Source organism: Macaca fascicularis, chromosome 4, assembly GCF_037993035.2.
Source record: "Macaca fascicularis isolate 582-1 chromosome 4, T2T-MFA8v1.1".
Taxonomy (NCBI): Eukaryota; Metazoa; Chordata; class Mammalia; order Primates; family Cercopithecidae; genus Macaca; species Macaca fascicularis.
Window position 1 is genome coordinate 7105588 of NC_088378.1, and position 22513 is coordinate 7128100.

Consider the following 22513-nt stretch of genomic DNA (forward strand, 5'->3'; position numbering starts at 1 on the left):
ATGTTTCAGCTGAGGATTTGATATTTTTTAAGACCCGGTACTGGAATGACAACTGCCAGGCTTCCGTCAGCTGCCACTGTTCATAGTAAGCGCACACAGGGTTCTTCTCTGCTGCAGCACCGATTAAAAATAGACTTTAATTCCCCACAGGACAAAATGAAATCTGTGCCCCTGTGCTTCCCATTCCTCTAGGTAAACCCTGTCAGCTTCCTGACAACATGCTCATCAAACAAGTTCTAGTTGCTACCTAGGCTCACAGTGTCTGCAAAGATGAAAGGAACTCAGGAATCATTCCCCCTGGAGGAGAGAGCCTTGCTCATTAGACAGGAGTTATGAATTAACTTTTACTACAATTGTCATAAACCTACTTTATTAGTTCTAAGAAATCAGTTGCAATTAAAACTATAAAAAGTCTCCAAAGAACCAGAAGAGAGCCTGCCTGGTATCAAAGCTTTGCCCAGTGGAAACTCCTTGGGGAGCTGGGGGGCATGGGGAGCACCAGCTCACCCCAATGGGCATTGCAGCCCCACCTCATCCTTGGATGTTGGGCTCTTTATTCTAAAACTAGAATGTCCTTGGCACTTCTGGGCATTTTATGTCCTGTGCTTATATCTCTCTCCTGTGAATTCTGGGTGTGTTTTCTTAATTTACAGAGACCATTTAAAAACTCTTAACATGTAATGATTTTGTCAGCCTCCACCTAATGATTAGTGGAGTGGGGAAATAGTTCGACGATATTTCTATGGTTCATTAGGAACCAAATATTCCAGACTCTCAGACTAGATTCCAAATGCCCTAAGAGGGAATCAAGTCATTTTCAGCCTTCCACTCCACAGACTTACGTATATCACCTGCGAATGAATATACAGTAATAAATGAATGAACCAAAGAACATGTGGCACATTTGTGCTCCGGCGCTGAGAAACTGGCAGTCAGGATTGGGAGATGGGTCTCGGCCATGGTGCACTGTGGCGTCCACTGCTCTCCAGGCAAAATATGACCTCAGGCGGATTCCCATGCAGGCTCTGAATGGCAGGCGCCCTGAAGGGCGAGTCTGGGGAGCTGGAGGGAAGCAGATGAGGCACGAGGGTCCAGTCATGTGGCCCTAGATTGCAGGCTGCATGCGGGAATAGAGGAGAAAGGCTGAACCTTCGAGACCAGAAAGGCACCCTCTTCCCTCCCGTGGACTGTTTGCTTCATGGCCTCATAACGCAGCACAAATGTAGCTATTCCCCAAAATTCCCTTCTCCTCCTCCTCCTTCTTTTCCTCCTCGATTCTCCCAGAAATCCCTTCTACTCCTACATAGTCAACTTCCAACCTAATGTCACAATGAACAACACAAGTCCTAGTGTCAGACTGCTCTGCGGCTCTCACCTGTGTCACCATAGGCAAGTAATCTGAAATCTCTACCTCCATTTCCTCACCTTGAAAATAGGAGTAATAATAGTACCTCCTTACGCGAGATTGTTGCAAGTATAAAGGAATCGGTACACACATGGTGCTAAGAATATTGCCTGCATTAGTATTGGACATTTAAAAATCACGACTGTTGTTGTTTCTGAGAGCAGATGAGTCTCAAATTCTCATCTATAAATCCCACCTTCTTATCTATAAATTCGCATCTATAAATCCCACACTTCTGTTCCTGCCATAGCCCTGAAGAGCAGTCCAATGTGACCTACTCTGACGCCCTTCTCTGCTCCCCAAGTTCCTCCCACACATCCATGTACTGTAGAAATCAGGAGTTTTCTACATTCCATGAAAATAAGCTGCTCATCCCCACCCCTCCTGGCAGAGGCAGGAACCAGAAACCACGCCCCCACAGAAATCAGCATAAACACTTTGTTTCTCAACCCCTTCCCAGGGCTGATGTCTCCTCTCCTCAGGCGGGGCAGGGGGAGAGTGCATGTGTGTTTGTGTGTGTGCATGTGTGTTTCTGTGTGTGCATGTGTGTGTGCATTTGTGTGTGTGCATGTGTGTTTATGTATTTGTGCATTTGTGTATTTATGTGTGTGTGCATATGTGTGGGGGGGAGCAGGGGGTGCACGTGTATTTGTGTGTGTTCATGTGTATGTGCGTTTGTATGCGTGTGTGTTTGTGTGTGTGCATGTATGTTTATGTGTTTGTGCATTTTTGTGTGCATGTGTATTTATGTGTGTGTGCATGCATGTGTTTGTGCGTGTGCATTTGGGTTTGTGTGCATGTGTGTTTATGTGTGTGTGTGTGTGTGTGTGTGTGTGTGTGCATGTACTCTGTGTTCTCCCTCTCCTCGCCAAGCAGCAAAGCAAATTCTTTGAGTTCCTCCTGGTACTTGAGCTGTCCCAGGAGTCCCAAGTCCCCTTAATACCATGACTCTTCCTAACATCATGAGCTCCTTATGAAGAATTCTGGCATTATGGTAAAAAAAAAAAAAAAAAAAAAATTCTTCATTTTGTGGAACAGTGTATCTCCTAGCACTCTGGGGCTAGTTACAATTTTCCCCTCCTAGATACCAGCATAACATAGCTACGGTGTGACAGGACTGGCTCACGTGGCACAAAGTTACCAACTGATACAGAGCTCTCCCCAAGGCTCTGAACTGCCGCATTTGTTGTTGGCTCTGTCTGCAATACCTCTTTCCCTCCTCATATCCTGGTCAATTTCTATTTGTTCTACCATCTTGCCTCCTTTGGTTGTGAGGCTATTCCAGAGCTTCTCTAGAGAAAACTCTGCTGCTCTCTGGACCACAACATACTGCTGCCCAGGTTGTTCACTGCGCAATTCTGACCGGTGTCATTACCATAGCCATTCACATTGGAATCTACATGTACAAAACGCTCTGGGTGTGGCTATTCATCAGCATCAGCCTCTGTGGCCTGATGCTCTTTCTTTTGTCCCTCCTCAGCAAAGCGCACTCCTGTTTTTCTGTTAACTTCTTTCCTGCTCGCCTCGCCCTTGCTGAACTTGGTGCCTCTGAGGAGCAGGAGGCATGCCTTCCACGGGTCCAGGCCAACACCTAGCCAGGTTCCAAGCAGAAGAGGCTCCTGGTAAATGCTGTAGAAATGGGCGAGCTGAGTGTTTTAATTCCAGTGGATGTTAATTCTCCACTTGCTTCTCAACCATATTGCTAACTGGATGCAGATGAAAATAAGGTATGCAATAAAAAGAAAAAAAGAAAGAAAGAAAGTCTCCTAACCATGGTGCGTGACCCTGATGAAACGCTCGGTTCCCGTGGGGCTTAGCCCCCTGCGTGGACGCAGCGCAGTGTCCAAGGTAGAGCAGGCAGATCAACCGCCTGCCAAAGAGGAGACTTGCTGTGCTTTGGGAGAAGGTGCTGGCGTTGCTGCCCTTTACCCTGGAAAAGGTCAAAGACGTCTTGTTAAGAATGAACGCGCTGGACTTTTGTTTGCAAAGGAGAAGCTGCCGTGCAGCGGGAGCCGGGCCCCAGGTGCCCCTGGTGCAGCAGGTGCCCCTGCTCTCCGCCCCGGCTGGGGGTTAGCGAGTGCCCCGCCCAACTGAGACACACGGTACCCTTGAATATCAGCCCTCATATTCGCAGTACACTTCAGGTTAACCACGTGAAGATAAATCCAGGTTCCCCTCAATGCTTCCAAATGACAACTTCTCACGCGTGACAGCGGAACGCGCCAGGCAGCCCCAGAAAGCCTGCAGCCGCCGCCAAGAAGATCCCTGGTGCCAGGACTGCGCGCCAGCCATTCTCTTGTTCTGAACATATTTTGGTTCACATTCCTTCTGAAAACAAGATCCCTGCCTCCTGGCTTCGTCCTTCTCTGGATTCTCGCAGGTGCTGCTGTTCAGAGGCCTAGAGGGAGGAGAGTGCTGTGCGCAGCGCCAAGCCCAGGGACACCGCGCCTCTCAGGTGTCTACCTTCCAAGGAGGATGACTCCACTTTTCCAAGCCCACCCCAGAGAATTCCTTTCCGTTGTAAGGGGCGGACGGCTTCAGCATGTTTACTACAAGTCAAAAATATGGAGGCAAGGAGAGGGGGGGACAGGCGTTCTGTGGAGGAGAAAAGAAACAGGATTCTGAGATCCTTATTTGCAGAAAGTCTTGCTAACAAACCGAAAGTCAGAGTTTTAAAAGCACTCATGGAAATGCCTCCCAGGATGTCGTCTCTGATTAAGGATGTGTGAGGGTTATTGAGTTTTGAATTAGATGCACTTTAATAAAACAGTAGAATGTTCTTATCTGATTGCACCTGTATTGATTGTGTTAAAGAGGTCTACCCTTGGGTCCGGGTCAACAACTTTACATAAACTTGCTAGCGACTCTGAGATTTTTGTAAGCTATCCAATTTGTTAGATTTCAGTAAACTAAGGAACTTCGGAGCATGCCTCTTGCTGATGAATTGAGTTGTTTTTGTTGTTGTTGTTTTTAACTTTTTGCCTGTGTTATATTTTGCTTAATCTCCATGGCTACATACTCAAATGAATCACTTTTTAAAAACTGCATTAACAGCAGAAATGTATTACAACCGTTTCTAAATTGTAAGAAGTCTTTCATGCAAATGTAAAATAGTTAAATAGCATCACCTAGGTGAACTAGCCACATGTCCATCTAAATAAAATGGAATGTACAGTTCATAATTAACACGTACAGTATGTGTTCAGTTGATATGCATTCAACAGTACACTTCAAAATCCTAGTTTCATTGTTTCTGGTGACCTCTAGAAAGCCAATATACTCAAGTATGCTCATGGACAACCTCCTGTTAGTATCTTAAACCTCACGTTTGCAAGAAAATGTATTAAGCTGAAGTTTGCAAAGTTTTAGCAGCATGTTCGAAGTTTTTTTCTAAATTATAGAGATGTTCCTTTAACAAGCCTTTTTAGGTTTTACAAACAAAGCAAAACCAATGCCTCAAAATTAGAATCCATTAATTCTCTCATTCAACAATCTTCTAGACCCTACTAGACTCTGGCACCCTTCTAGGAATTGGTGAAGGAGGTAGACTCCCTGCCTTCATGGAGCTACAAAGTAGTGCAGATGGCGACAATAATTATTAAGCAAATAAAAATGCTGCCAGAATTTAGGTAAGATGGAGGACCTCCGTGAGGCTGGGCTATGGAACGATGGAGAAGAGGATGTGAATTACAGGGTGGTCACGGTAAGGGAGATTAGAGCAGGTAAGAGATTAGCAGGAATATGACTGAAGAGAGGAGGAAGAAAATGGCAACATCCGGCGGCCGGGGTTCTTGGTAGAAAAATCAGCAAGTTGGAGTTGCGGTGGCTCAGGCCGGTTGCCCTGACACTCGGGGAGGCGAGGCTACATGTTCGAGACCAACCTGGTCAACACTGATTAAAAAAAAAAAAACATTAAGGCCGGGTGCAGTGGCTCACGCCTGTAATCCTAGCACTTTGGGAGGCCAAGGCGGGTAGATCACGAGGTCAGGAGTTCAAGACCAACCTGGCCAAGATGGTGAAACCCTGTCTCTACTAAAAATACAAAAATTAGCCAGTCCTGGTGGCAGGCGACTATAGTCCCAGCTACTTGGGAGGCTGAGGCAGAGAATTGCTTGAACCCAGGAGGCGGAGGTTGCAGTGAGCCGAGATTGTGCCACTGTACTCCAGCCTGGGTGACAGAGCAAGACTCTGTCTCCAAAAAAATAAAAAAAGAAAAATCAGCAAGTGCAAAGATATCAGACGTGGCCATGAGCTTGATATGTTTAGAAAATAATGTGGCTGGGGAGGAGCAGCATGAAGGAGCCTGAGAGAGGATGAGCAGAGCTGATTTGGGAACCTGATCATGAAGAACCGTGAAGGACATGGTAAAAACCTTTGATTTTAAGGGTGATGGGAAGCTACTTAACAATTTAAACATGAGAGTAATGTGTTCTGATTTACAGTTTAAAATCGCGCCGCCTGCTGTGTGGAGATGGACTGGGGTGGAGATCACAGAAACAGTGAGACCAGGCATGGGCTCAGCAAGCACTGCAGATGAGCAAGGAAGTTTATAATGACTTTCCTGGAAGGCCAGATAGCTATCTCAGAAACTATTTACTTGCCCTTCTTCAGATAAGAGTTGCAGAAGGGATGTAATCACAAGTTGCTCTGGATTTCTGAGAACTTCGCTGGCAAGGAAGACAAGCATGTGGCATGAATCCTATTTGCCTTCCTTGTGCCTCCTGGCTTGGTCAGGAGAGTCCAGTGATGACCAGAGAGACACAGGGATCAGGGGCAATTAGCTGACTGTAGGATGGCAGAGCAGGAAGGTGACAGAAGCCTGGGTCTCTGATAACCATCAGACTCTCTACACCAGTGTGGAATGTGCCACCTCTGGAATTATTCTGTGTGAAGGACCAACTTCACACAGAATAATTTAAGCCACTGGCTTATTGGAGTTGATAGTAGGTAAATTTAATGCCACCTAAGTCAAGAGTTTATAGCAATGGCTCAGACGAGACACAAAGCTACTGGGTTTGGGTGTGGTATGGAAGGTGGGACTTAGCGGGCTTCAAAGCGGATTTTGGGAGTGTGAGTATTTTCTGATCTCAGTCTGCTGGGGGAACGGGAATTATGAGAGGAAGAGAGGGATTAAGGACAGCTACCAAGATTTGGGCTGGAGTGACTGCTTGGATTTTAAGTGTGGGTTTTAAAACCAGCTCTCAATGCATTATTACAGATAGGCAGATTTATGATGAAAACATGAGGAATTTTCCTATATATTATTTCTATTTTTTCAGAGAAAAGATGTGAAGTCCTCCGCTGAGACTGAGAACGACAGACAGCACTATTGGGCACTTAAGGAGAGGAAGCAGTATGGAATGGACATTTGGAAGACAAGGTGAGTTGAGCTGAGAGGTGTGCTAGTATTGCCAGGCAGTGCTGAAGATTCACTTGGCATTCATGATAAGAAATTTAAAGTGAGACACTCCTCCCACCACCAACAGCACAATTAGATCATTTTTCCCAGGCCACGTTCAACTGGCCTGGTATGGACACACAGCTAATAGAGTTGGATTTAATTAAAACTGGGTTTATTTAGAGAGTGTAATGGAGAAATAGAGGGACGAGGGCACTGAGGAGGTATTCAAGGGAGTCGCAATAGTAATGGTCCATGAAATCGAAGCTGGGTGAGGAGGGGAACAGGAGATACAGGGAGGGAGGGACACTGAAAGCTGGGGAGAAAAAATGAATTGGAGGCCTGGGTTTAGACGAAGTCTTATTGGTGCTGAAGTATCAGCAAAGGGAGCTGGAAAGATAAAAGGTTGAGTTCGAGAATGGGATGCTTTAATTAAATGTTGTAGGCAGTGTGGTTATTGGTCATACAAAGTTCAAGGAAATGGTCGTGAAAGTGGACAGCCGAAGTGGGAGGAGAAGAGCTTCTACAGGAGATGAGAGAATTAAGGCAACAGATATAGGGGCTCACTGACCGTTTACCTGGATGGCAAACTCACCAGGAATGGGGGTCAGAGTATTGGTGCAGAGAAAGACAGGGATATGGTAGCGGAACTCTGGCACTGCCTGGAGAACAACAGATAACTTCAACACAGAGAGGCCACACTGGGAACAATCTGGGGGCATGTGCTTCCAAGATGCTGGGGGGCTTATCTTTTGCTTTGCTTGTTTATTTTATGAATGAAAGACACATAAGGGTCCAGAAAGAGCAAGGATGACGCCACGCCACCTCCAGTTCCTGTGGAATGTACAGCGTGTTATGTGGGAAGTAACTCTCAGTTGAGAGGTTGGCAGAAAACGGTGTCTTTGGGAGGGGCTCAGATCTCTGTCAGGGCAGAGGGCGATGCAGCCTGACAACAAAACTCCTCACAAAGCAAACCACGATTCGTATAAATGCAGTTCAAAAGGAAGAAAGGCAAACTAAGAATACATGTGTGCAAAAATACACACGTGCAAACACACTAATACATGCATAAACACACACATGCATGCTCACATGTCTGCACACATGCACACATATGCAGACATGCATGTGCATGTACACTCACACATATATGTACACACATGCCTGTCCACACACATGTATGCTTGTGCATGTGCATGCACACACATGCAGGCATGCTCACCCACAAACACATACATGCACACACATGCACATGCATACACACACATGCAGGCATGCTCACCCACACATACATGCACACACATGCACATGCATACACACACATGCAGGCATGCTCACCCACAAACACATACATGCACACACATGCACATGCATACACACACATGCAGGCATGCTCACCCACAAACACATACATGCACACACATGCACATGCATACACACACATGCAGGCATGCTCACCCACAAACACATACATGCACACACATGCACATGCATGCACACACATGCAGGCATGCTCACCCACAAACACATGCATGCACACACATGCACATGCATGCACACACGTGCAGGCATGCTCACCCACAAACACATACATGCACACACATGCACATGCATACACACACATGCAGGCTCACCCACATACACATAGATGCGCACACACACATTCTTCCCCTTTCTGGTGTATTTTCATCATTCAAACCTCACCAAGTCCCCGTTGATGACTTCTTGGTACCCTACATGCTATTTCTGTTGAGTATTACAAGATTATGTCATTTGTTCTCATCTTCCGACTTGACTTAAAGACAGCGGCTGCCTTTGATCTTTGTGTCCCCAACACTCAGTAAATAGTAGGTGCTGGATAAATACATATTGAGTAAAAAAAAGAAGGACTAACTGAATGCCTTGAGACACATCACAGAAGTCAGAGACACTATTTTGTTTTCATGAACCCAGGCACAGCCTAGAAGTGTAGTTTTCTCTCATTCTAAGAAGGGCCCACTGCGTTTGCCTTCTTGGCCATGCAGCAGGGCTGTCTGGGAGAAGCCATGGACACAGCTGCAGTGGGTTTGTGGTTGTGACAGAGGCTCATTCCTGGTCCGGCCCTTCCCAAGTCAGGAGTGACCATGCGACTACCTACCCATCTCCTGACAATGCCCTGACACAGTGCAAGACAAGGGTAGACATTTGTTGATACGGTGAGTGGTTTATGGCCTCCACCCTATGCCTGCCTCAAAGAATCAAAGACTGAAAAATATGTATATTTCAACAAATCCACTTGCTCACACGTTTCCAGTATGTTCTTGAATGGGTTCTTCAAAACCAAACAAAAAAGCACCTAATTGTGTCATTCAAGCTAAAGAGCACAGACATAGTGTCACTGATCCAAGCCCTGTTCATGTGTAATTGCCTCTCAAAAATGCATTTCTAATCACTGTCACCTTCTACTGTACCTACGCAAACACGAGTGTTCTGTGAGCTGAAAGCAAACAAAGGCCACACATATAGAGCTGAGCAATTCCTCCACAGGAGGCGAGCATCCTGGGATCTTGGTCTCTGAAGGCTGCAGCTCAGTAGATTGTCAAAAGGCACTTTTCTCCCAACATCAATATCCCTCCAATCAAGAAACCCAGTAAAAAGTGAAGGACGCAATTTAGGTAAGTCACAAAGAATTAAGAAAAAATAATTACAGGTGAATAAGACAGTAGAGAGAGTTTCATTTCATAGGTCTCCCTTTGCCTTCACAAGGAAACAACAGAAAGCATGGATGTGTCTCTATGCAGGCTCACGTCACGCTCCAAAACCACATGCAGACGGCAACAGGAACCCCACAGCTGTGAACCTGCTGATGAAAGCCAGTTGCACTGGCTGTTGGGATTCTTGTGCCAACTGCACATTTGGGAACTAATGTGGGAAGAGTGTGCAGAACAGCTAAGATTCAGCGTTGGCTTAGCACTTACAAGTGGGGGTCCTGGGAGCTGTTACAGCCCAAGACCGCCTTCCTGACTTGTCCTGCCTCAGCTGGAGGCCAACAGAACATCTCAGTAGGAGAGCAGGATGACGTGGGTCCAAAGTTTGGCAATACTGTGAACACACAGAGTGTTTTTAGGGAAGCAGGAAAAGAAAGAAGAGAGACTCGTCTGTCTGAAGGAATGATGGCGTCCTTCCATTGTGAACAGTTGTTGCTGGCTGCGACTTGGTACTATTGACAGTCAGGCTGAGAAAATACAAGATCCTTCTTACATCTAAATTTTGGGTCCTGAGATCAGATGCAAAAACTGTTTGGGGAATCATGACTGATCCTTGCCAAAATCTTTATTGGTTCATGTTGAGGTGAGAAAAATAATGACAATGTAGAGAGTTTTCTATAAAGCTAAATACAGTCATGAGCATTGTCTTATTTTTCCAAATTTAACTTTCTTCCCTCTTTTTTCACGTGAAATGTTAAATGTCTTATGAAATTCTAATGACATATATGAGGTAATAGTTGTATCTATTTGGTTTTCTTTATAATGTCCTTGTTGGCAAAATACAGGTTTGGCAACCCGGTCAGACTTCACTGTCTTTGGAAGATTATACTAGTCTGGGAAACCAAAAAGTCCAGAGCCCATTCTCCTAGAAGGGCAGTAAAACAGCTGCTCCAGAGGGCAGTCTCTACTCTCGTTCATCACCAGAAATTACTGCAGCATCCAAACAAAACCCAACAGCCTGGAGGGCAGCTGTGATGAGCTCTGGCTCTGCTGTGTGGGTGAGCCTGTGCCCTGGGGCCCCTGCTCTACCTCCCAACTTGGAGATAACTCATAAACCAGAAGAACTCAAAGGGCTTCTTGAAACATGCCGCAGGGTATACAACAAGCTTTGCCATCAGAGTAGGGAACCCGGGTCCCTCTTTCGAATGAAAACCTAAAGGTTTAACCTCTTTATCCGTCCTTGAATGTAAGTTATTCCAAGATGCATTTCCAAGAACAGAACATGGGAGAAACACTCTGATTACTATTCCCTGAAGCAGGGCATTATGAGTGATTCACGATGCATGTTATCTCAGAAAATGGGTTCCTAGAGACTCCCTCTCTCTGGGAGTCTCTTTGTAGGCGTCCTTTCTCTTCTGTCTTTCAGAACATCTTGCCCTTCACCCATTGGAGCTCTTTTTTTTTTTTTTTCCTGTTATTTTTTAACCCTCCTGACCCACGGCAACTTCCTTCTCCAATTGGGATCAATCATTGTAGAGAAACTTACAGAGAGACCACATGATATGAGAATTGACAGATTGAGCAGACCAGGATTCTAGTTCTAACCACAAACTCTTTGATCTTAGACTGTTTGGAGTTTTTAATTTTGGCTATGCCTGATGATCTCTAATGTCTCTTCCAGCTCTAAACATCGGATCTAGGATGGATTGAAGGTTGTTAAATTAACCTTCAATGTTAAATTAACCTCAGTGGTTAAATTAATGGATTATCAATTCATTAATTTGTTTGATAAGTGGTGAGAATGTGTAGTGTCGTGTTTATTGAATGAAATTTGGACCCAGTCAACTGGGCTTGAATTCTGGCTCTATTAAGGGAGGAGATCACCCCTCATGTTGTCTTATGGCCAATTTCTGCCTCCAAAGAAAGAAGAAGTAAAAACTAAAAGGCAGAAATGAAATCCACAGGCAGACAGCCCAGCGCCACACTCTGGACCTGGTTAAAGATCGACCCCTGATCTAACCAGTTATGTTATCTATAGATTCCAGACATTGTATGGAAAAGCATTGTAAAAATCCCTGTCCTGGTCTGTTCCGGTCTGATTACTGGTGCACGCGGCCCCCAGTCACGTACCCCCTGCTTGCTCAATCGATCACAACCCTCTCACGTGGACCCCCTTAGCGTTGTAAGCCCTTAAAAGGGACAAGAATTGCTCACTCGGGGAGCTTGGTTGTTGGAGACGTGAGTCTTGCCGAAGCTCCTGGCCAAATAAAGCCCTTCCTTCTTTAACTCGGTGTCTGAGGGGTTTTGTCTGCGGCTTGTCCTGCTACACTATCACTTATTATCTGTGTGAGCTTGAGCAAATCACTTGAACTCTCTGAGCCTCAGTTTCTTATCTGTGTAGTAAGGAAAATAATAAATCAATGATGGCTGATTGCCGAGGTTTAAATGACATAATTGACTAGCACAGCGCTGGGATACAGAAAGCACTACATAAGGAATTCTTCTTGTTAAAATGATTCACCATATTCTGTACTATGCATTTGAAATAGTAAGACCAAGACACCATTTTCAAGGAACTCATATTATAGCAAGTAAGGAAATATGTAAGCAATTAAAAATAATGCCCCCTTTGCTTGAGCACTTGTCTGGTTGCAAATCCATTCATTTATTTTTGTTTTTGTTTTTTATTCATTTGTTTGTTCACTCAGTCAGTCATTTTTATGAGTCAAATATTCACTGATTAATGATCTGTTTTCTCAACATGTGTGAATCCAAAAGCAAGCACTGCTTCCTGTGCACACATGGCTGGCTTTCTCTTCAATTCTGTCATCTCCATATACCTTCTCTAAGACCGTTCTCCCTGACTTTGTAGGGTTTTTTTTTTTTGTTTTTTTTTTTTTGGACTTGTATGCCAAAATTTTTAATGCTGCTTTTATTTTTAATTGCTTACACGTTTCCTTCCTTGCTATGAGTTCCTTGAAAATGACGTCTTGGTCTTACTATTTCAAATGTGTAGTACAGAATATGGTGTATCATTTTAACAGGAAGAATTCCTCATATAGTGCTTTCTATATCCCAGCACTGTGCTAGTCAATTATGTCATTTAAACCTGGGCAATTACCTATCATTGATTTATTATTTTCCCTACTACACAGATAAGACACCGATGCTCAGAGAATTCACGTGGTCTGCTCAAGTTCACACAGATAATAAGTGATAGAGCCAGAATTCTAGCCCAGTTGACTGGGTCCAAATTCCATCCAATAAATGACACTATACATTCTCACCATTTATCGAATAAATGTATTGGTAATACCCATTGGCCTCACAGGAATGTGGGGAGGCATGATATGTAATAATTTCATCCCATTTATAATATACTCAAAGGGCAGAAATTTCCTAATGATCTCCAGATTCTGAAATTCTGTTTTATGCAGAATTTTAATAGTTTATATCTGTTTATTGTATCTCATATTACATTAATTACATAATTCTTTGGGACCATTCCATGATAAACTTCTCCATTGAAATAAACATATTTCTTATCTCCTGAGTCCTGCTCTAATTCTCCTTCCAAATAAGTCTGCTAAGTTTAACTTGTAAATACATTTACTTGAATAGTTCAGGTTTTCATCGGAGCAAAAAGAAACTGCAATTAGGTGGAAAATGTATGATTTTTGAAATGAGAAATAAATCTCAAGGTGTAGTCTTGAATGAAAATATTTCCATGAGTAAATGGACAAATAAAAAATGTGCTTTCCACCTTTATTATTCACTGAATATTGACTAAATAAATGCTGAACTGTGGGCTGTTCACAGATTAATTTGCCAGTTCAATGTGCAAACTCCTCTGAGGTTTCCACAAGCTGGACTCAGTCCTCGGTTAATTTCATTACAGCTTGAAGAGACTAGATAAAAAGGAAGATGAATGATATTTGAAATTAGTATTTCCTCCTCCAGGGCTAATCTACAAATCAGATATTATCAATTTCTTATCCTGTTCCCAAATCAAATAAATTCAGAGATTCTATCCTGGCTGCATTTGAAATAGAAATCCCCAGTGACCCGAGACTCACAGCTGTGGTTTAGCTGCTCCTTCCCAAACTTAGAAACAGATTCATTAATTTGGACTTAGATTTCAGCCTTGGCTCCCATTGAAGGGGAGGAGTGGAGCGAGAGCTTGGCAACTTCCTGAAGACCTGGAGGAGTTAGACCTAAATACATCAGTGCTCCCTTTTATAAGATACAATAGGAACTTGTGAGGATTCCTTCTTTATTGGTCATTTAATTTTCCTCTTTTTAAAGGCATTCTTTGGTAATGTGGCCCCTTAACATCTTAAATATCTTGCATGCTGTTACAAAGACACTATTCAGGGCTTTGCGGGCAGAGCACTGTGGTATTACAAACACAGGAACTGGGAAGCTTCGGAGTGTTCCCAAGGCAGGCCTCCACCGTCACAGACAGTTGGCAGGGGGCAGCCGGGCTCTGAGAATAGAAGTCAACATGAATACATCGGAAACAAAGGGCCGGAGGAGGCTGGACCCATCTTCACTGGGGATAGAAAGCTATCATCCACAAAAGCACCTAGTCCTGTTCTTGTTCATTCCTCCTTTCTCTTATCTTCCCGTCAACATTTCTGAATAAGCCACAGCATCGTACACTGTAGAAATTCTGTAAAACACAGAAATGCGACTTTGTCAGGGAACCTGGTAAGTACCTTGGCGGGTTATCCACCGCATTTGCTACTTTTATTGGCAAAGTAACCTATGATAGAAATACGTGTTTTATCAAATGAAAAGCCGAGTTTAACTTTTGGATGACATACCTTTGAGACCCCGAAAGTTCTGTCATTCAATGGCAGTAATATTGTGACAGTAATATCACATTGGCTGGCCTACCCCTTCCCTCCCCGCACATAAAAAGTTAGGAAGGCTAAATGAGAGGCCATGATTTAAAAATCAAGAAGTTTTAAAAATAATTGACTTCATGTAATTATCAGTAAGTGGACCCAAAAGTCCGCAATGATCAACTAACCACTGATTCGCTGATGGCAATTTAAACCATCCACTAAGAGAAGAAAACAAAATCTGCTTTCCCGTTATCTAAAACCAAGACAGGAGTCCTTTGATATTACATTATTGTTACTCTATATGGTATATTATTTCCAAATAATACAATTGCTACACAGCATTGTTACAGTAACTAAAACAGGCGATTCCATCACGCCTGTTCACAAGTAAAGAATCACTAGCATCTTTCTCACAGGATAAAAGGAAACTGCAGAAACCCGGGTTCTCCAGGGGGCATACTCAACAAAAAGCCATTTCTTTTAAGAGTCCCATTTAATCCGGGTCTTTGAAAAGCAGTGGGCATTAGAATTTTAGAATTTCAGCTGGGCACAGTGGTTCACACCTATAATCCCAGCACTTTGGGGGACCGAGGTGGGTGGATCGCCTGAGGTCAGGAGTTCAAGACCAGCCTGGCCAACATGATGAAACCCCGTCTCTACTAAAAATACAAAAACTAGCTGGGTGCAGTGGGGCAGGCCTGCAATCCCAGCTACTTGGGAGGCTGAGGCAGGAGAATCACTTGAACCTGAAAGGCGGAGGTTGCAGTGAACCGAGATAGTGCCACTGTACTCCAGCCTGGGAAACAAGAGTGAACTCCAACTCAAAAAAAAAAAAAAAAAAGAAAGAAAAAAAGAAATTTAGAATTTCACTTAAACCCAATAACCATGGCAGAGAATTTGACTTATGAGAAATATTAACGAAGCCTAGAAACTAGCCTTAAAATTGCCAAATTTCCATTTACTCATTCAAAACAAGTCCCAGAGAAGCAAAGTGGAGAATTTCTCCTCACTCAACTACCAGTGCCCACATGTCTTTCTAAGCCTGTGCTTAGCTTGCAGTTTTTATAAGATCCTTCCCTGAGGCTGTGTGAAAGCTGGAGGTCCCATACAAAGACTAGGCAACTTCCCCCGAAGACCATCTCTCAGACCTCACTGGCATTCCAGCTCATCGTTCCTCCTAGAGATGACTGAGCATTTGTTCTGGCTCCCTGACTCCATCAAGTCCTGGAACTTCTGACTGAGATGGTTTTCAGCTTTTCTGACCTCTGCAGGGTAACCCTGCCACCTCCATTCAAATGCCCCTCACCTGTGGAGTGCTCTCACCTGGACAGCGCAGGATGCGATGGGCCAAAAGATGCAGCAGAAAGAGTCCTGCTCCCCTCCACTTGCTCTCTGTGACCTCTGTAATCTCTCTAATTCTCAGCTTCTCATCTTTGCAACGGATGTAACAGAATCCACTACCTGTATCACAGGGTCATGTCGAGGCTTAAAGAAGACCATGCTTAGGAACTTCGCAGAGCCCTTTCCACAGAAAAATGGTTGCAGTTGCTATGATCTGGAGACTCATGAGACTTGAAAAAAAAAAAAAAGGAAAATGATGATTGAGCTGAAAGATGAATGTAGATGAAAATGCACAATTGCAAAAAGGCTTGTCATAGACCAGTCACTCTGCTCTGCAAAAGCTATGAAAGTTTGTCCTCACTCATTATTGTGGCGATTCATGTTCCAAGATGATGCCTTAAACCCATCTGGAACAAGGTGGAGGTGAAATAATGAAATGCTAGGTGCTGAGAAGGCACATGAACAATCTGGAAAGTAAGGCCACTTACAGGTCTGCACCCCCTGCTAGGTGTGCTTTGCATGCATTTTCATCAGCACGAAAAAGACAGGCAGCCCAAACCAGAGGTCAGGTTAGTTACCAGAGGTGATGAAGGCAGGTCTGAGAATTGCAGACAGCACTGCAGGGATTCAGCCCCTGTCCTCTAGATACTTGCAATTCAAGGAGGACAGCAGTGGCTGAGACGGACAGCTAATGACAGACATGCGGCATTGAGTCACCAGGAGGCTGGCCAGGAATGTGCAGGGTGAGAAGACTCAGTGTCAGGGTATTTTAGGTTAAGGGTGAGTTTATGACTGAATGCATGGCCAAAGGGTTGGATGTTCAGACTGGGTGAAAGTGGGAGAAAGAGCATACTCTGGCATTTGCTGTGAACCCAAGAGGACCCTGCAAATTGGGTATGATTCTCAACATTGAGAGTGTCCAGTAAAGGAGAAGGCATAGGTCGAGGTAGAACAATCCTCCATCACTTCTGAGGAACTGTAGAAGCCCCAACTGTCAAAGGAACTGAGAATAAGATTGGGTGGTGATGGGCTGCACGGGTGCCACCAACCCTGCCCTCTCCACTATGCTGGGGCCCAGGAGTGATTAAAAAAAAAAAAAAATTCACCAGGGCAAGCTGGGCCATTTCAAAGGACTCTACAGAAATGAGTAGGAAATGAAATTCGCCTTGGGACTTCAAGCACAATGAATGACACCATCACCTAAACTATCCATTAAACTTTCCATTAAAATGCTCTGATTTGGAACTCATATCTAAGAGTGGGCTATTTGTGGCTAGTTTTAGTGGGTCAGTGTGAGCAGGATGTTTTGGACTCTGTCTCCAGATGCTGCAGATGGTCTGGGCATGTCTGCATCCCCAGAAGCTCTGGGTCAGGAGACCCCACTGATGTTTGCACAAATCTCCCAAGGCCAATTCCCACTCTGGGGTCTACATCCTCTGGCCTGGGTAGATGGCAGAACCAAAGGAGGGCATGTTGGCTGCTGGAAGTTACTACACTTTAGGCAGCAGCAGAATGTTCACTCCCTTCCTGGACTCATGAGCCAGGTACAGCCCTCAACCCTCAACCATCACGGCAGAAGGTTGAGGGCCATACCTGGCTCATGAGTGATGGGGACCCAGGTATCCACCAGAAATGGGGGCACCATAACTGCAACCTTCTTGGCTGGACCTTGGCTTGATGGCAGTAAATATCCGTTAGTTCTCTGATTAGCCAGTGTTTAATGAAGATTTTGAAGGCAATATGAAAGAATAATTCTAGGAATTCCTAATGGGCCAATTAAACTTCTGTATGAAAGTGAAAAATATCTGCTTTAGGATAACTGCATTACTGCTGAACGTACACATCTAACTTCACCACTTACTCCTGAAGATAGGAGTTTTAAACTGCTAGAATTCAATTGTGTAATCTGGTAATAAAGTGAGGACTAAAACATGTTTTTGTTTTTATTCTTTTAGGAGAAAAAGCGTACAGATGTATTTGATCATAGTTTGATGAGACATAGGAGCCTTCAGAATGAAGAACCAAAAACACAAGAGAAGCTGCAAGTGTTTATGCTTAGGTTCAACACAGGGCGGACAGCTGTGTGGAGACACGTTTGGACAAGGAGGATGTGATCTAATGCTGATAGGCCGAGAGGGGACTCCGCAGGGCCCGTCTGTCCGGATTCTTCTTGGCCTCTCCGAGCGGCGTTCCTTCCTTCTGCATATGTGGCAGGATCCTCTCTGGAATTACAGTCTTACCACCTACAGTGAATCAGAGTAGGTCAGATAATTTCTTTCTTTCAATTTTTTATTTTCGATTCCGGGGGTACATGTGCTTGTTTGTTAGATGGGAACTGCTCGTGAAATGAGGAGGACTGGGCTTCCAGTGTACCCGTCACCCAAATGTTGAACACTGTACCCAATAGGTAATTTTTCCACACTCACTCCTCTCCCATCCTCCCCGCTTTTGGAGTTCCCAGTGTCTATTATCTCCATTTATGTCCACATTTATCCATTTTTTCTCTGCCTCTTACAGATGAGACCATGCAATATTTGATAGGCTTCTGATAGGATAGTGGCCTCCAGCTCCAAACATGTAGCTGCAAAGGCCATGATTTCATTCTTTTTTACGGATGTATAGTATTCCATGGTGTGTATACCTCACATTTTCTTCTAGTCCATCATTGGTGGACACTTAGGTTAGTTTGATGACTTTGCTTTGTGCTTAGAGCTGCAATAAATACACAAACGCAGGTGCCTTTTTAAATATAATGCTTTATTTTCCTTTGGGTAGATACCCAGTAGTGGGATTTCTGGGTTGAATGGTAGTTCTATTTTTGGTTCTTTGAGAAATCCCCATACTGTTTTCCATAGAGGTGGAACTAATTTACATTCCCACCAACAGTATATAAGCATAAAGCATGTTTACTATACTAATATATGACTGTGCCAGATTAACTCTTTATAGTGGGAATGAGAAACACATTGATAAATGCCAACCCTTGTCCTCTTGGAGACAGAGAAGCTGGCAGCCAACTCCATAGGATAAATGCTTTCAGAGATATAAGTAAGGAGCTGTCAGGACACAGGAGATGGAGAAAGGAACTGCTGGGGAAACCTGAAAAGGGTAACATGGTAACATAAGACACAAACTCTGAGGTGGATTGGAAAGGATGGCTATGAACTTGGCCAGTGGTGGAAATTATCTGACATGCCTCGGGCCAGGACCAGGCAACATGGTTCTTCAAAAGGCCACCTTCCAACTCCAAGAGCTGTGACATTTTTGTACTGGTGCTATCTTAGTCACTCATCATTTCTTGGGGGGAAACCTGGGTTCCTGCAACAGTTTTTTGCTACCTTGTTCCTGATTGACTTCAAACTATGTAATAGTCAGAGAGAGATTGACATTTGCACTTCTGGCCAAAATTCAAGGAGGTAAATATTAATCTGAGAGAAGGGTGTAAATTATCCCTGGTTTTCACTCCTAGAAGTAGGCAGGAAACAAGAGTGTTCCTGAAAAACACTTTCTCCACCATGCAATTAAGGTGTTTTGGATTTTTTTTTTTTAGCAGAAATATGAAGAGGAAATTTTCCAAGCATGACATGCACATTCAAAGGAAAGGAGAAAGGCAAAGGAGCCTTCGTGGTAGAATGCAGGATTTGACCCAAGCAAAGGCTCCTTTTTTATTAGAAATGGACTAACAATGACACATGAAAGACATGGGAATTTTCTCCAAGGAAAAGTTTCAGCATTTTCAGAAAATACAGCAATCCACGAGGCACCACGCGCATTACCGCCTCAGAGGACGAGGGCCACCATATTTTCAAACACGTAGAGTGGGTGCTCATGGAGGGCAGCCAAGCAGGCTGCAGGTCACTTTCCTCACACATGCCTGTTGGGGACTGAGGAAAGCCCCCATTCCCAATGACAGTAAGAATCTGCAGGAATGACCACACATGGCCCAGGTGCTGGTGAAATGTTTCTCTACTAATTGGGCCCCTTCCTCCCTCCCTCTTCTTTTTCTTTTCTTTTTTTCTTTTCTTTCTCTTCCTTTTCCTTCCATCCCTTCCCCCTCCCCTCCTTCCTCCCCCTCCCCTTCTCCTCTTCCCTTCCCTCCCTGCTCCCCATCCCCTCCCTGTCCCCTGTCCCTCCCCTCCCCCCTCCCCTCCCCCCTCCCCGTCCCTTCCCCCATCCCTGTCCCCTCTCCCTCCTCTTTCCCCCTCCCCCTCCCCTCCCCTCCCCTTCCTTTCCCTTCATTTCTGTTATATGTAACTGGTCCTGAAGCAAGAGTCATTCTGCAAACCTTTTACCCCGATGCAAGTTTCAGCATCTCTGAGCACTGATGCCAACCACAGATGGCAAAAGTTGGGCAATGATAGTGGCAGTGAGGGTGGGGGCACTCCCTCACTCCCTCAATGTGGGGGCATTCCAGATTGAGCACCTGGAATAGTCCCCGCCTCTCTGGATCAAGCCCCAGGTGCCCTGTAATAGGGTGACTCCACCTGACCTTACTTCCAGAGGGTCCTTTGCATTGTGGCCCCTTTGTCTTGCTCTTCTTCTCTCAGCCCAGTCCACTTAAATTTTAATTTTATTCAGACCACATTCAAGAAGGCTCCCAGCTCTTCTTCCATTCATGGACACCACACATCAGGGTGCACCTGCACTCACCCTCAGTTGTGGCCATGTTTTCTCCTCAAGGGCCAGGCCCTGATTTCATAAACTCCAGTCCTTGCTCCTTGAAAGGAGGCCAGAACCCAGGATGCTAAAACTCTGTGTTAACGCTACGTGTAAAAGGATGGCAAGTATGACATGGGATAACATCCTGTCCGAGCTGCTCTCTGTGCCCCCCAGGGTCCCCACTGTCTGGTTCCATGGGAATCCATGCATGGTTTGAGTACACTCAGTGTCCTAGGCATGCTGCTAGGCCTGCTACAAGATTGTCACCATTGTTGTCTTCATCCTACTTCTCATCACTCGCTATGTGCCTGCTATTCAGACGCTGAGCTAAGCACATTGCATACGCACTTGTATTTCATTTTAACTATGGTTTTGCTGGCAGGCATTATTACTCCCAATTTACAGAACAGGCAAGAGGATGCTCAAGAGGAAAGGGACGAGCCCACCTACTTACCAGTCCAGCAAGGGTAGACTTTGAGGGACAAGGACTTTTCCTCCTGGCCACAGCTCAAATCCCAACCCCAACCATCGTCCCCAAGACCTCACCCCATTGATGGCGTGTGCTCTTTCTTCCTCAGCATTTTCCCTCCCTATGCCTCGTTCCTCTCTGGCCACAAATCCACTTCATTCTCCTGTTGAATGTAAACTTGAAAGAAGTTAGTAACTGATGTCAAGGATTAGGGAGCAGAGGAGTCCGGAACAGGGAAGCAACAGTACCATGCGCTACAGAGGAGTGGATCTTTACGATTAAGCACAAACCATTGTCTCCAAATTTGGCAACAATTGATCCTTCTAGACATCAGTGAAGTGAATCCTGGACTCACACACCCGTATTTCCTTGACAGAAGAAAAACCACAGAAGTTGGGATCAAGTGTTGGCTCTGCATTGACAGTCTCCTCAGGGACGTGTCCTGCTTCCTTCAGAGAGGATTCTTTCCAGACATAATGTTGAGGTTACTTTGTAGACAGGAAAATCTCTCAAGACCACAAGTTAGGCTTTAGAGTGAGGAAGTGGTTACTGAACAGCGCAAGGTAGGGGAGGAAATTCTTTGGATCTTACAGCTCCCTTTTTTTTTTTTTTCAACTTCTTTGAAAAGTAGCAGAAAACTCCTGCGCCCACATTCTTACCACCTGTTTGCTTCCTTCTCAGCCTTTTACCAAAATGACTGTCTCAAAATTCACTACTGACCTTGGAATGACCAAATCCTGCCTCGCTTGCTCAGCTTCATCCTCTTCCTCTTCTCTGCAGCGCATGACACTGTGGCTTCCCTGTTCCAGACTCCTCGGCTCCCTCACCCCCAAAATCAGTTACCAAGCTGTGTCAAGTTCCTGTTCATGGCGTTTACTGCATTGAGCTCCAGGTTTCTTTCCCATAATTCCACTGTCTCTATTATAGGCACTCATCACCTTTTTACCAGGATTATCTCAACAATTTTCCTTTGTGTCTCTACAGCTCCATCGATGTCCTCCATGAGTCCCAGCACTGACAGCATTCCTTCCCTGCTCATGTCTCCAGAATCTCCCCTTTCCTTCTTGATGCCCAACTGCCTCACCTTCATAAAGCTCCACATCCTAAGCTAAAATTTAGAGCATCCTCCCTTCTTCTCCACCCCAACCCCAGAGCTCAGGCAAGAGAGAACACCACAGACAAAGCCCATCTGGAAGTCTCACTGCCCAAAGTCCCAGTTTACACCCTTCCTCAATAGGTTGTTTGTGTAACGCTGTTTATTCCAGCCACACTCATTAAGAGCATGACAAGACATCTCAAGTCTAAAAACATCTTGAAATATATGAGTGGGGTGAGCCATTCATTCATCCAACAATCTCTATTCAAACATAACAAAATGAAGAAATGCCCCTTGAAATTTAGAAAGGAGCAAAATAGGTCAAATTAAACACTTCATTTGCAAACCTGATGGTCTAAGAGAGAGAAATGTTGTATTTTTGTAAAAGAGTCATGTAAAATTTGCACAAATCCATGATATAACTTCCTCATGAAGGAGTGAGTCTGATGAACCCCTAATATCCATGCTGCCCACTTGGCCTGGCCACGCCCTACCCTTCTTCCAGATCCTTGTTCTAAGTGGTCACAGGACTAAGAGTCCAGTACACACAGGTCACCGCTTAATGACACACTTGTCTCAAAATGCTTGGATATCATGGATATGATGGA

At 44.6% G+C, this 22513-nt stretch overlaps 1 long non-coding RNA gene across 1 annotated transcript; it reads right to left on the reverse strand.

Moving 5' to 3' along the window:
* Positions 1-12912: 12912 nt before the first annotated feature.
* On the reverse strand, positions 12913-15911 carry LOC141410029 (uncharacterized). The gene is made up of 2 exons (XR_012433280.1): positions 15664-15911; positions 12913-14162 (listed from the first exon to the last, which is right to left on the reverse strand). It is a non-coding gene; the product is annotated as an uncharacterized lncRNA (long non-coding RNA).
* Positions 15912-22513: the final 6602 nt, after the last annotated feature.